Source organism: Haemaphysalis longicornis, unplaced genomic scaffold (genome assembly GCF_048455015.1).
Source record: "Haemaphysalis longicornis isolate Haplotype H1 unplaced genomic scaffold, Haemaphysalis longicornis Haplotype H1 scaffold_261, whole genome shotgun sequence".
NCBI lineage: Eukaryota > Metazoa > Arthropoda > Arachnida > Ixodida > Ixodidae > Haemaphysalis > Haemaphysalis longicornis.
The window spans coordinates 218,532-231,241 of record NW_027526320.1 but is presented as its reverse complement, the minus strand read 5'-3'; the positions used below and the strand labels follow the sequence as shown (position 1 = coordinate 231,241).

General features: G+C 47.4%; 1 protein-coding gene across 1 annotated transcript in view; it reads right to left on the bottom strand.

Annotated features, from left to right (window-relative positions):
• LOC144172843 (transformation/transcription domain-associated protein-like) overlaps positions 1–10,956 on the bottom strand; it is an 82,073-nt gene extending 71,117 nt beyond the window's left edge. Inside the window, exon 1 of the mRNA XM_077701461.1 lies at positions 10,706–10,956. The gene's annotated coding sequence lies outside the window, so the exon portion shown is untranslated. The remainder of the gene's footprint in view (positions 1–10,705) is intronic.
• Positions 10,957–12,710: the final 1,754 nt, after the last annotated feature.

Here is a 12,710-nt window from a genome sequence, read left to right as displayed (position 1 = left end):
CGTATTGCAGCATGATGGTTTTTAGGCCAGTGAATCATAAATTACGTCAGTAAGTTCCATAGGAATGTGATCATGGGGACCCCTGCAATGCTTACGAACTGCTACTAATAAAACTGCAAACGAGGAAAGTGAGCCCACCCAAGCAGAGGCTACTAACTAAATATGCAGGCAATCCTCCACTTGGCCTCTCCTCTAGTGAATGAGACAGGAGAACTGGTTCAATGGCTGCCCTGTGCACAACTTTCCTCTACACTTGCTGGAAGTACTACATTGTCATTACGCCAAGATGGCAAGCTGGTTGAGTTGGTATTGGTTCATGGTGATAGAAAATAGCCAGCGCAAGAAAGACGAGGACGAGGAAGGTAACAGATTGTTATTACAATAATCACATTTCATGATCAGCTTTTTCCGCAACATGAAAAATATTTCCCAAGTTGTTATGCTGCAAATAAAGGCCTACAGTCATCAGTTGTCTGCTGCAAGATTTGCTCCTTATGGCCAGAGAAGGCACAACCTTAAACATGAAGTACTGAACGGTTAATGGAGTACATTTTTCAACTTTTTGAGGGTGGTTTTACATAAAAACATGCTTCTTTATTAGCTCAAACAAGCAGACAAAAGTCAAGTGCAAAGTGCCAAGCAACTGCGGCTAAAAAACATGAAACATCTGGCTCAACTCCTGTTTTGCATTGCAGTAATCGTTGCAAATGCTGCAAATAAAGGTCTACCGTTGTCAGTTGTCTGCTACAAGATTTGGTCCTCATGGCCAGAGAAGGTACAACTCTTGTTTTGCATTGTTCATTCAAATTCAAAAGAGCTTGGCTGCGCTCTGAGCCAATCTCCGATGACTGAGATGACGACTGGCCTGTGGTTAGACTGGTAACATGTTCACCCAGTGATCCCAAAGCACTTCCCTCCCTATTGGTGCTTTCTTTTTTCTCCTTTCTGCTGTACCTTGATCTTGCATTTCCAACTTGTGTTCTTTCCCGTTTTTTCACCTTCAGTGTGACAGCCAGTGAGGAGGGATTGACCACAACACAGTCACCCATTTCAATTGAGACTTGCACTTGAGATTTCAAACCACATCCTCATCCCCCAACTTGCAGAGCGCCCTAGCATCTGCATCCATAACCTCCACTCTTTAGAACATCCTGCTTGCTTGGCGATCAAAGGGACCATGGTTAAAATCAACCATAGTAAGGAGGAGGAGGAGGAATAAACTTTATTTCAATATTAGTTTTTGTAGTAGTGGCAATGGGGGGTCTTCTCAGTCCAGAAGTCCCTGGGCGGTCGCTGCCAGGCGGGCCCTTTCAAACAGCCGAAGCTGATCGCCGGGGTCCGGGCTGGCTAGCATGCCTTCCCACTGCTCATGGTTGGGGAAGGGAGTAGGGGGGAGGGATGGTGTGTGGGAGCACGCCCAAATCATATGGTAGAGTGTGCAGGTTTGGGGACAGTAATTGCAGGTGGCGGAGTAGAAGGTCGGGTGGATGGCGTAGAGGAGGGTGCCGTGCGGGTAGGTGTTGGTTTGAAGGCGGCGGAACGTGGTGGCTTCTTCCTTAGTCAACTTGTCGTGGGGTGGGGGAAAGATGCGGCGTTCGAGGCGGTAATGTTCGAGGATGTTGTTGAATTTTTGAGGCACAGAATGGTGGACTTCCGACGGTGATGCTGGAGTGTTGGAGGGGAACGCCCGGTAGATATGCGCGCGGGCGGCAGCATGAGCCGCCTCATTCCCCTCCAGAGACTCATGTCCCGGGGTCCAGAGAATGTAGAGGTAAGGAGGGTTAGGGATGGACTGTAGAATGCGGAGGGCTAAGGGAGCTATGTGACCGGCGGCGTAATGGCGACAGGCAGCTTGCGAATCTGTGACGATGGTGATAATGTCTTGAGATAAGAGTTTTTTTTTTTTTTTTGACTGTTAATGACCTGCAAAAAGGACCATGCAAGCACACGCCGACACAATAGTGCTGGGCCAGTAAACTAAGAACACTTCACGCGAAACGGTGTGCCCTACAGGTTTTCACTGTGTCAGGTTCCACAACTCATACGTGCAGTGCACAGTGGCATCACGTCCACACTAAGCCCGGCAACACCGCCGCAGCGGGACCAGGTCTCTCTGGATCCGTAGGGCACTATCGCAAGTGCAGGACATTGAACATCTCCCATATGCGAACGACGTTACCATATGGAGCCCAACTGGATCACTCGGACCCAATTTAGATGCAACTGCAGGAAGCACTCAATCAAGAACAACGAGCAGCCACAACAATGGGACTATCGTGCTCTGCAGAAAAAACAGAACTGCTAACCATAGCCAACGGACAGTGGAAACATCCTCCGATTACCTTAACCCCGCATGAAAACAACAGTGTAAAAGCGTCCACTATCAGAGTACTGGGACACTACTTCCAAAAAGACGGAGGGGGACATGCCACAGCCAACCAATACTAAAGCAAGGAGAGCAGGTTCTACAACTTACGAAACATATTTCCAACAAGAAGAGGGAGCTCAAAGAAAGTGACCTGCTGAGACTGTACGAGGCCCTCGTTACATTGTGAATGAGATACGCAGCACCGTGCACCAATTTAACCAGGACACAGCATGAAAAAATAGACACCCTAATCTGCAAAGCCATCAAGGTATCGTTAGGTCTCTCTATCATTGCGAGCAACGCAGTCCTTGACAAAATAAGAACAGTGACCGTGGACAAAATAGTCGCTGTTCCCAAACACAATCAACTGGCAAGACCAAACCACAGACGGTCGAGAACTCCTGGAATCTCTAGGATGCACGGACAGCCAAGCAGCCCCACCCATTGCCAAAATACATTAATGAAACAGGCAAAAGATCAAGATGGCCCCCATACCAATCCGACACACTGAATAAAGATCCGTAAGAGCAAACCACTTTAATGCAGAAACGAAGGGGGAGCTGGTTAAAATGCACACCTACATAGACTAGGGTTGCTACCTGCCCGACCGGTTTTTTAGACAGCGGGCCGGTTGCCAGTTTGTACTTAAAACCCGCCGTCATTGGCCGGTTTTTTGGCCATTGTGCCGTGATTATCTATTTTTTGGCCTTTTATAAGCATCAATTCACCAAATGCGACGATAAATATGTGTCGACAAGCTGCGCAAAGACATGCGAGCAGAGAAAAAACACGGGCGAGCGCACTCCCTTGGAGGGGGACCAAAGGGAGTAACAACACAACAAAATGCCGCAACCGCAGTCAGCAAGGGCGGTTACTTCTCAGCGTAGCACATTCAGAGCAAAAGCCAAATTCTGAATCACTTGTAGCAGAAACATTATGTTGAGTTCTCTCTAGGAAAACGCTACAATAAATGGCATTGCATGTGAAAAAAGACGCCTTTTTTCAATGCAAATTCAACCTTATACATACCACGTTGCCCCCCCCCCCCCCTCGCCCAAGGGCCGGTTTTTTTTTGGGGGGGGGGGGGGGGTGGCAACCCTAACATAGACGTGGCAGGAGCCAACAACACATGGGCAATAGCGTATTGGAACACACTCGAGTGATGCTACACTCAGAGCAACGTGCACTTCCAGAAGGCAGAAGCAGCACAAATCTACGCAATAGGAAAAGCGATGTGCCATCTCGGTCGACCAACCTGCCCCCTAAATATATACACAGATAGTCGATTTGTCATAGCCTGTTTTTACCTCTACTGTCACAACGAATATCGGTTATAACGAACTAATTTTCTGTCCCAATACTACTTCGTTAAATTGAAGTTCGACTGTATTTGCATTGTGACAACAAGATTAAAAGTTGCTACTTCTGCAGTCTGCAAGTTTTGTTGACCCAAAGCACACACCCACAGTGTTAGGCCGCTCACAGCAATGCCTGTCAAGCCTACTGTCGGCAGCACAAAATAACTGCTTCTCACCCAAAACTACGAAGCGCTCAGTGCGCCAGGCTCCGATGCCATAGGTAAGAGTCAGAGGGCCAACTGGGGCACAGGACGCGAGTGCTTATAGAAGCCGGCACAGATGAGATGTGGCCAGGTTAGAGGAGCACCAAATAAAAGAGCCAAGCTGGCCGACGTCGAGATGCCAATGTTCGTACACACCGCACTTGCTGGCCACACCACCCCAGACCACTTCCCATACTATGAGTTCAGTGTGTTACGATGGAGCTCAATAAGAAAAAGCCACAATGAAGAGCCTTAACACAAATGCTCGTAAATTTGCACAGAATGCACTCGGCAACAAATGGAGATTTTAAGGCTGTGGCCCGAAAAACCCAGCTGCTCTTGTCAATGATCCTCAATCTTAATTTAAGCCATTAAACAAACTGCAGAACAGTCGTACCCTTTTATTCTGCAGTTCCTAGCCCAGCAAAAGTCCTTTGTTGTCAAACAAATGCGAAGGAAGATATAGAGCCACGGAATGCCTTATCCTCACTCTGGCACAAACGTCTGCCTGTCGCCTGCTTTTTACCCAAGTTCTGCAACTGGGAGGAAACTGTGGTTTGTGGGCCCTAATCCTCAGTAGCAAAGAGCACGCAAAAAAACCCATGAAAGGTTTTGGCTCTGCTCAAAATCTAAAGAAACACAAAATTCGCAGCAAACTTTTTCTACAGTACTCTGTTCTACCATGAAACAAGGTCTGAAAGTTTTCGATGAGGGGGTTGGATTCTAGGCTTTTTATTGCTATGAAGGGTGCTGGACTGCCGAGCAGCGAACGAATCAATAACAAAACGCACACTTTGAGTTGGCTGAACTTTAACTGGATCCACATTACAATATACAATATACTGTCGATAAACGGAGCTTCAAGGGACCGAAAAAAATTAGTTCTGTTTAACAGGAGTTCTGCTTACTGAGATAGATGTTACAAGAAAATTACAAGCAAGAAACCTACAAGAGGTTTAGGCACAGCATTCGCAAAGTTGATTTGGCAACAATGAGTCGCTGTGCACTACAAAATGCATCAATTATATTTGTTTGAGTCCTTGCCGTTGCCTCTTCACGGAGGCTAGAGGCCTCAACTTCGCGAGTCCTTATGAGCCACCGAATTTAGAAGACGGCAACGCGGTAATGAAGCGCGTATAACCCCACGATGGCACGAACGAGGCGACAGGAGCTAAGCTTTGTAACCTCGGCGTCTTGAATCGAGACCAAACGACTGGAACAAAAACTGCGATGTTGCATTTGCTGCGCTAACACGGCTGACGACTGACGAGACGAGGCTTACGAGGCCAACTAGGCTAAAAAAAACAATGGGGGAAGAAAAAAAAAACAATAACAAAACAGCCGAACCGTAAGATGCTGCTTCTCATGCCAATGGGTTTCACAAGAAGTTCCATTTCTGGTTCCGTTTACACGGTGAGGCGGAAATTTTAGTTCCGATTACCGAGAGCTTTTTTTACGTTATCTGAATACAACACCAACCAACTTACACGCTACTGTTCCGTTTAAGCGGCAATTCCGTTTAAGCGATTTCTGTTTATTGAGATTCTACTGTATACTAAGACAAATACAAAGGAGAGGAGTTAAGTAACAAACAAGGAAAAGCCGGTGTTACTGTTTTCAGTTTATCACTTAAACAGGTTCCCTCACTCACAGCACACGACCTTCGAAAACTTTCGCACCCTGTCACTACTTGTTTGAAGACTAGGAAGACAGGAGCCAGAGCAGCAGTCATTCAGTCTACTGCCTAGGTGAATCAATGTACAGAGACTTGGCAGGCATCAGCTCCAGCCCAGGTGGCGACATTGTTCAAAGCCAATGCCGATAATTTTCTATCACTTTGATTCATCGAGAAAAAATTATCCCACCCCTTCTTGTAATACCGCTTAGTACCATATGATGCACAATAAAGATGTGTACAACACAAGCAAAATTTTTGAAAAAAAATTGCAGGAAATCAATGTGAGCCAAAGATGTATGGCCAAGGCCTTTTTGCCCCATCGGTCCAGCTTCCCCTTGATCAATAATACTTGGGGTTGTTTGTTTTCGGGTTTTGTATTTTTTTAATCGGGGAGGGTACAAATCGGGTGCAATTTTTCAAACTGATAATCATGGAGAAATAAAGTTTTTTTGTAAAATTATTCCAAAATTCGGGTTTTGTATTTTTTTTTATATATCCCTTTCAGTCACGAACTATTATATTTACTGCAGAAAAATCATCCATACTTGGAGGTTTAGCAGTGTCAAGTATCTAGAGATAAGAAAAAAAGGTTCAGTCTCTCTAGAATACTTATTACGCAAATGGCGTCGCGTCCTCATACGAAGACACCATTACTCAAACCTGCTTTTTTGTATAAAAAATAATAAATATCCTGAGGCAGTTTGCAAACAAGGAGGTGAAATAATAATTTCTGCACACGAAATGTTCTTAGCCTTTAAAATGATTTACGCCGCAGTAAAAGAAAACTTGGGACAGCAACACACCGGAGCTCCCTCAAAACTAGGTTGCATCTATTTTGAAACGATGGGTCTATTCGTTTCACCTGCACCGCGTGAACCAGTTCAGGCGGTGCCGCACTTCGCCGTTCGTTTCAGCGTGCAGCTCGCGGCACCTGAACCGCGCCGTTCGATTCACCGGTGGTGCCGACGGGTGCAGGACGGGTTCATGGCTTTGCCTGCACTCCCTGCCGAGGAGGTGCAGAAGCAGACGAAAAATGTGCAGGTCTGGTTCCGCCGATGGCGGAACCCACTTTCCACCGCTGTGAACTGGTTCAAGAGGTGCAGGCTGAATCGAATAGACCCGATGTTTATGAGTGCGGTTCGGCCATTCCACATCACATGGTGCTACCTTCCACTTCCATAGGTTTCGAACATAAGCCGCACTGCTCTGCAGCATGAACTCTTTTCTTTTTCATGAGGAAAACGACGAAGAAAATCGCGTCTCCATATGGAGACACGGTGACTGAAAGGGATATCTGGGGTAAAAATCGGGATAGAGAAATCGGGTTTTTTTTTTTGTAAAATCATTCCAAAATTCGGGTTTTTTTCGGGTTAAAAATAGAGATGCAATAATACACTCAGTTCATGTTATCAGAAGGTATCACGACCTTCTTGAACGTATTAAAATTGGTGTTTGTTTCAAGCTGGTAATAATCGGGGGGGAACATCAGGGTTTTCTAGCAAATATTCTTCGAAATGTGGTGTTTGTTTGAAACGAATCAGTACTGTTGACAGTAAAGAGTGTTGATAACCTCCAAGAAATTAAACATCATATTAACGAAAAGCTGGTCATCGATTTTTTACACATCCTCGTTTACATACATTGTCATCTGCATGCACAACGTGACAGTCTCAATTCGGGGCTTGTTCGATCGTTCAATGTATCTCCGCAGGGAGAAAGCTCTCTCAACATCATAGCTTCCATTAGCTGGGCTAGTGCCACATTTTGCCAGCCTGCAGTAGCGAGCAGTAGAGTCATGCCAATACACGATAAGTACGAAGGCTGTTTGTGGAGCTTGCTTCCAGCAAGTACTGGTTAAAAATGGCGGACCATCAGCGTGTGATTGCGCAGATCGCTGCATTGAAAAAAGGGCCATTCGAGGAGAAATCGGGTTTATCCCGATTGTCCTGAAACGAGTTCAGAGTGCAAAAAACAGGTACAATCAGGTTTCACCCGAAAACCAACAACAACCCTAGTAATACCCCATCGTACAGAAAGCATGATTCGTCTTCTTGTTGTACAGAGTGTTCACACAGTTTCTCTTCTTCTCCCAGGTCATAAATAATGAAAAGCTGCACAGTGAGGATGTGGGAGAATACATCTAAGAGTGTTTTCGAAATGCAAAACACTAATCTCGCACCTACATTTTCGGGTGCATAGCAATGATCTAGGCACTTGTCGTCGGCTGAAGGGGAGATGGACATGGTCATGCTTGTTTCTTGTGTGCTTTCTTGTGTCTCTGTGATTTTACTATGCTCGCCTCTATATAATTCAAGTCTCTGTTGATAAAAATGTAGTCGAAAGTATGCACTCTCGCCCCCCCTTTTTTCTTCCGGAGTGTTTGTTTCACGTGCAGTTTTTCACGAAGAAAACGGGCTGGGGGCCGCCCAGAAAGCACTGCCGATGGTAAGCTACCTCTATCACACAAAAGACTGGTATATAAACCAATGTATATTGCCAGTAATAACCCATGAGGCCGGAACTTGGTGCCTAACAAAGCACCTGGAAAGAAAACTTAGGTTAACTCAGCGAACCACGGGATGAGGGACAATATCAGGGATGCTCAGAGACGGGAAATGAGCACATCAGATCAGAGAGCAAACTTGGGTGGTGGGTACCATAGTTGGAATCCAGCAGGAGGGGAAAAAAATTGACTTGGACGGGACATGATGACGACAGTTATTAGTGGCTCGCCCTCCAAACCGGGACATCGGTTGTCAGCAACCGACTTGCCTGTTTTATCTAACATACTTGCCCTACTCTTAGCTAACCTCATAGATTTGCCTCCCCCAACCCGTTTTAAACTCCCATTGGTCCCACCCCTGCTGTTCTAAATTCTCATCCATATCATTACTGACTCCCCCTGCGTACCGAGTGCTTCCCTACTTTTCCTCCACCACCATTCACCTCTATGGCCCTCAAGTTGCAGTTCCCCCTCCCACCAAAGCCTCCGCCAACGTCATTTCCCCATCGGCCTGCGGTGGTCGTATCTGTGCAGCCATTGACAATATGGTTTCTCAATCTCTGTTGCAGAATACACGCTTCATCCTGCTGCCGGTAGATACCTGTCTATGCCCCGGTTCTCAGACACTCCACCTGTGGCTCAAAGAGCAATGCACTCACTGCCTCTCGTATTGCCATAGAAACCTCCCCTCTCGATTTCTAGTTTCTCTGTCCTACAAGTCTCCAGATTTTTTTTTTTTTGCTTCCATTCTCTGTGCCCACTTTATCGTCTCTGCTGCCTTTGCCTGCTTTTTAACTTTTGCGCATACCGGACTTTCCGTATCGCTTGGTCAGCTGTCTGGCCCTCCATCTCCACCGCGTGCCCATGTTATGCGAAAAAATTACATCTGGTGGATCATTACGGTAGCGGAGTCGGTACCAAGAGATGAGACTGGAAGCAGGAAGCTGATAGCTCAATGGAGAGATTAAATCTGAAAATTTGGTGGCAAAGAGTGCACTTGAGCAGAGCGGGACAGGAGTGATTGGAGGTCAATGGGGGAGGCCTTCAACATGCAGTGGCCCTGAATAGTCTGTTGATGATGACGCATCCCACTTCGCAAAGGTTGGTTGTCTTTCGCTGCACTTACAACGAAAACCTCGGTGAACTGCATTCAAAACTTGCGCGCATGCGCACACGAGCCATCTAAAGTAACTATTGCCACCGACTACGTCATGGCAGTGCCGCGACAAAAAATGCTTCCCCACGCGTTTGTGCATTTCCAGAGGCCGACAGAGTAAAATGCATAATCATTAGCAGCCTAACCAGCAGACTCAATGACAATAATTCAGATTTTTCCATTATAGCGCCTTAAACCGAAGAGTTTGGCTTTCCAAACTCCACATTAAACGGCAAATTACGCTGGTGCGCTGTTTCCCATCCTCGATCGCTGAAACATTTCCGGCTAGTGTTACGAGCTGTTCACCACAGCCAAAAGGTTTCTCCATTGCGCTGTGGGTGCGGTGAAAGGTTTCAAAAAATCCCTCGCTTTTGAAAGGCCAAACCACATGCACGCGTAAAACCAGCGTACTCGCGCAACGACGTAAACCGGCGTAAGCGCGTAAGGAACCGGCGTACACCGAATGCATTGGTACGCGCTTGTTACGCCGAAGTCAGAGCCCGCCAGATATCGACGCAAACTTTCGGGCGCACGGTGTTGACGTACACCTCTGGCGGTGATGTTATCGGCGGTCAGGTCGCATTACAAGACAGGGAATTGATAAATAAGCTAACTTCACTATTAATTATGCGATAAAACGAAGTAATTTGTAAAATACGGGGACCAAACAACCGGATAAAAAAACGCGAAGCAACGAGCAACTATGGGAGCAAGGCAGTTTACGCCGTATGTAGCGGAGGGTTTTGTGCCTGCCAAGTATGCATACTAATCCTTAACGTTTTTTAATGTCCCAAGAACTGTTTTAGTTGTTTCTGTATTAAACATACGTATTTTTGTGAGAATAGGCATTATTTGTTTTATTTGAGTTAATATGTAGTTGAACTGGTCGCCACAAAGCTGAGTCCGGAGTAGTCGAGCTACACTGCGCGGCGCATTGGTTTACGCGCGTGTTGCGCCGATATGTGGTTACTCGCCCTCTCCGACGTCGTCGGTCGGCGCAAAGATGTCGCCGCAGGCGTACGTCGTTGCGCGAGTACGTCGATTTTACGCGTGCATGTGGTTGGGCCTGAATAGCTCACGTCAGCGCGTTGCATTCAGCGTAACCATTGAGCGCGTGCGTAAATAATCACGATCAGGTCCAGCGCGTGCATCTTTTACACCTACTACTGCGCAAACGTGAAAACGTCGAGTCTTTTGGGCGTCATTCGCAGTTTTACTAACACTTCGCAGTTTTTAAAACAGCGCGTATGACGCTGTGCAACCCCACTGCGCAGATCGCGCACTCAACAAGCATTAGCGCGTGCGCGACTTTCTAAACGCAAATACTGTCACTAACCACGTTATAGTGGAGAGGTTTAAAGGCACTTCGACGATAACCGGTACAAACGCCGATCTCTGCTGTAGGTTAGTAACTCTACGAGCACGCCGGCATTTCTTACCTAGGGGTCCCGGGGATGGATGCCGACCGACCGACTCCTCCGGGTGGACGTCACATCGCGGCCAGCGTTACTGCGACGGTAACAGCCGGCCGCTAGAACGCTGAATGTACAACCCAACGAGTACGGCCTTTAAAAACGCACCAGTGGAAGTCTAGGCGGGAGAACTTGGCAGTAAACGGCACGAAATCAGCACGCCAAACAAACTCGCGGATTCGCCGCCTTGCCCGACGTCGGGTCCGCGCCAGAGTCCAGAGTTGCCAATGGCTGTCCTGCAAAGTCGACGTGCTTTGCGCCAATAATGGTAGAAAAAAAAACTTTTTTTCGCAAAATTAGAGTGCTTTAAATTGCAAGGAATAAGGCGTAAACATTCAAGCCCCTGGAATAAGCTGACGTCTCCCGTACACGCTTTGTTTTTGAGTCTCAAAAAACAAAGATAACAACGGTATTTTGGCGGGTCGCTTAAACTTGTTTTCGTTCGTGTCTGTTTAGTGAACCACAACTCGCGAGAAAAAGTCGAAACTTTGGGATTTATCCTTACAATCACGCTTGGTCCACACTGCAGGAACAATCCCATAGGCCTCTATAATCAGCGCTCGAGTCGTCTTCTTCGCCCTTTAATTGAAAAAATTCCCCGCATTTTCCCGAGGGGAAGAATGTGAAAGTGCGAATGCACGAGTTGAATTTGCGCGGTTCGGTAATGTTCGCGAAAAAGAGATCACACACACACACACACAACTACAAAGAAAGAAAGATGCATTTATTCACAGACACCTATTTGTGTTGTCGTTGTACTTGATTGCTAGAAGGGTCGCTTTGTGGTCCGTGAAATGGACCGTCAAAGGGTCTTGGAGGACGGTGCGGACTTGGCAGTTCCTCGCAAAGGCCAGGTCGATGAAACCACCGTTGATGGTGGTGGGCGAGTCGAGGGGTACGCCCGACATGGAGTGCGTGGCGTGCATGTAGTCGACCAACCATTCTCCGTCCTTGCGGACGTCGACGTTGAAGTCGCCGACCAAGACGACGGGATCCGAGGGTTTGGAACGCGCGCAGACGCTCTCCATGGCCGCGTCCACGTACTGGAGGACCGCTTCGCGCGAGAGGTTGGGGGCGAGGTAGGCGGTTAGCACGAAGATTCCGTCGCCGGAGTATGCGTTGTATCTCAGCTTTGAAATTTCGTGTCAGTACTCCTTTAAGCGGGTGCATTAGCCCTTCTCACGCCCGATTCCTGGCCAATCCCCCACGTGGATATGTGCCATGTCAGCAGGAACAACAACAAGAATGAGCCATAGGGACGCGTCCAGGCAGCGCGCGCCCATCTCCCCCCGTTGCTAGGGAAGACGAGGAGCGCGCGCACCCGCAGCTGTTGCTATGCGGACGACGGCGGCGGACGATTCAGGCTCGCTTAAGAAGTGCATTCGCACTTAAAAAATAATACTATGACCTTTCTGGCCGCTGCGTTGTCCACGTTGCCAGGGTATTATCAATATGGTGTAAAATATCTGACCAAGTCAAGAGTATAACCTCTGACGTTTCGGTACGTCAATCCTTTCATTTTTGGCCTGGTCAGTGCCCGCGATTTTGCATTTAGAAATATGGCTCCTGACCAGGCGGAGTTTCGTCGAACACTTGACAACGTTACCTATCGGTTTCGTCAATATTGCGATGCCCCTCCAAACATACGTAGTCTCTGGGGGGTTCGCCAAGATGGCAAACTTAACTAAAGGCCTATTCTGTGGGAGGGTCTATCACAAAGCCGAATTTAACGGTCACTTCCATGGTAAAACTGTACCTCTAGCCGATCGATTAGGGCGAAGAAAGAAGTAGTCGGCGCGTTTACATGAACGCGACAATCGTACTGGTTTTCCAGCGCATCGCTGGTGCGAGCTAGGAAGGCGCATGCCTCGAATATAGCAGTAGGGGGTAGATTGTCGTTTCCCTGTTTTACGCGCAGTGCCGACGGGAAAGTTTGTTGTTTATGTGTCATCCTTTTTACACAGTGCATTAT